The 2,934-nt window shown below is 32.3% G+C and overlaps 1 pseudogene; it reads right to left on the minus strand.

Annotated features, from left to right (window-relative positions):
• Window positions 1-618: 618 nt before the first annotated feature.
• On the minus strand, window positions 619-2,318 carry LOC142519598 (uncharacterized; annotated as a pseudogene).
• Window positions 2,319-2,934: the final 616 nt, after the last annotated feature.

Genomic DNA, 2,934 nt, shown 5'->3' on the forward strand with positions numbered 1-2,934 from the left:
ACTAAAATAATGCGATCTTTGCACCAAATACAACATCCATCTCCAACTCATTTACTTCAAATCTCACACCAAAACGAATATTATCAAAATATTCCTTTTATATTACATATATTAGTTATTATCTTTTATTTAATATATTTTTAATTATGACTAATGTGTATATTATATAATCAATATTATATTATTAATAAATTTAAATAATAATATTTAAGTTTATAATTTAAATATATAATTTGAATGACTATATTCATATCACAAATGATCAATTAAAGTATTTCATAGTGCGAAGTGAACATCTTTATATTAAATTATATTATTTATAAATCATTAAATCAAATTATTCCTTAATTATTACTAATTAACATAAATAAATAAATATTTAAAAAATCAATAATTATTATTTTTAATTTTTATTTTAGATATCTCATTATTAAAATAATAAAATAAATACTTTATTATTATTTAAATAATATTTATATTTAAAAATAAATAATAAAATTAATTTATATTTATAATAATTAAAACAAAAAAAAATTAAAAAATTTTAAAAAAACAAGTGTCTCTGCACCAATTACTCTTGAGTGGGAGGCTCCGCTATTTCTCCATTGGAGATGGTCAAAATACATGTCAAAGTAAAACTTCTAATGTTCAAAGTTGGACCAACAAAGGCAATGTAAATTTCTCTTTGACATGTGAGTCCTCGCTTTCGGTTTATGAACAAGAATATATTGAAATGCTTGCAAATATAACGAAAAAACTTATCTTCAAACGCGACAAGATCGGGTTCAGTGATCCTCGACCTTCTTCAAACTTTTCATATCTGTTGTTTCCACCCTGCAGCATGAAAAAATAGCATGTGAATAACCAGAGGAAACAAGGCACCATTCGATTAGCTCGGTCATCAATTTAAACTTTGAGATGTGGTAAATTTAAAGAGATGGTGATTAAAAAAGTGAAGATAGAAGGAAAAAAGACGAAGAAACTTACGTTGTTCCATGGAGAACAATCTTTTGGATTTTTGTCAATTCTGAACCAGATTGATTTTCTTCGATGAAAATTGTCAAGCTGATTCAGGCAACAATTAACAACGGGCTCACTTTCTTTTAGATATGTAACAACAATTGTTAATAAGTAAAGGGTCACACAAAGACCACAAATATACCTTCGGACATTTTGAAACTTGACGTATTTCACAATCACTGGTTTTCCCTGCAGCATTAGGAATATTAAGCATGCTGCTTCATAAAACAATGCTTACCAGTGATACTACAGCTGGGTAAGCCTTTTCTCATTAATTAGAAGGAACAATACAAGCAAAATAGCATACCTCCAGGTTTTCTGCAGATAAAACGGCCGAGTCACTTGGGGGAAATCGTTAACATTACTGCATCATTTGTTAGCCTACTTAGATATGATTTAAATACAGTGGATGAAACATTAGTTCACAAAAGATTGATGATTAAAGATCACCTGAAACCCATGTGCTCCTTGTTAGCAAAATGCTTCACAGTTTTGGGACCTGGAAAATAAAGCTCACACTTAAATTTTGGATAAAAACTTTGTCCATCAGTTATCTACAGAAATCCAAATAAAATTGCATTCAAGTTGCAAATATAAGAATTTGCAACAAACTAGCCAGATAATGGTAACAAAATGTCGAACATTGATAAGAGAGGATTGATTTTGATCCCCAGCTTCAACAGAACAACACAAGAGTGATTTCACCTAAGAAAGCAGGCACTGAGTCTAGGTAAACACAAACAAGATACATATACTACACAAAGTTATAGGACTTGGTCTTTCATAAATGGAAGATAACTGAATACGTACGTATTCAACCCATTTGCTGACACTCGAGGTAGTGAACTGTTATTGTCCATTTCCAGCTTGGAAAACAGTACTTAAAACCAATGCAATGGTTAGATAGATTTTGATGAAACATATCGTCTATTTGTAAGATTAGTGTCAAGTTTCTCTGAGACGAATTACTCCACTTTGATGTGCTTGATCTGATGACTTTGTGTGGGTCTGAACGTGATTCTAATTGTACTTTCGGGCATGGTAACAGATATAGTCCCTGTGCAATGGGAAGTTGGGAACAAACACAGATTATGTGGCATACTCTGACAAGCCAACTCAGATTCTGGGATTAATCTTGCTACCACGCTCTGTTTCTTGATCTTGTAGGAGATTAAATCCCTGCCTACAAATGCACAACATATGGCATTTTGGTAGAAGATCTTCTATCAACTACCATAGGCAACATTCTTGTAGGATTCTTGCATGAATTGACAAGCCTCACTCACTGCATGGGCCATGTCAGAGTGATGTAGGATAGGTAGCTAATTAAGCCCATCAACCAACCTTTTCGCATAATTCTGTGTTTTTAGCACGAGTATTTTCTAGATTCTATGAGTTTGTAATTAAGATTCATTGGTTAGCCAGACGGTTTGCATGTCTCCTCTTCTAGATAACCATGCCAAAAATTATTTTCTTTGCGTCGAATTGTTGTAACTTGTAAGAACCATAGCTGACAAGAGTAGGACTCCTACTGTGTAAATCTCTCTCTCCAATAAGAGCAATTTTTTCTTGATCATCTGACCCAACAATGTCTAGGATTCTTGATGTATTTTTTCCATAAAGACAATTCGACAAATGTTTATCACCTTTTCAAGAAACTATATTCATTGATAACAATAGAATTGTATATATAGAGGATAAGACATGCTTCTGCATGCTACTAGCCGTAAATATAACCAAACCAGATCTTGTGTTCCCAAGCATGACAAGCAAATGGTACTGAAAATTTTCATGTAAGAAATATGACACATATTAAAAGAGGCGTGGCGTGTAGGAATTGGCGACGGCCAAGAAGCCTACCATTTTTTGACGAACACCACATGCAGCAGCCTCAAATTTTTGAAAAATTGAGAC

Source organism: Primulina tabacum, chromosome 11, assembly GCF_025594145.1.
Source record: "Primulina tabacum isolate GXHZ01 chromosome 11, ASM2559414v2, whole genome shotgun sequence".
Lineage (NCBI taxonomy): Eukaryota > Viridiplantae > Streptophyta > Magnoliopsida > Lamiales > Gesneriaceae > Primulina > Primulina tabacum.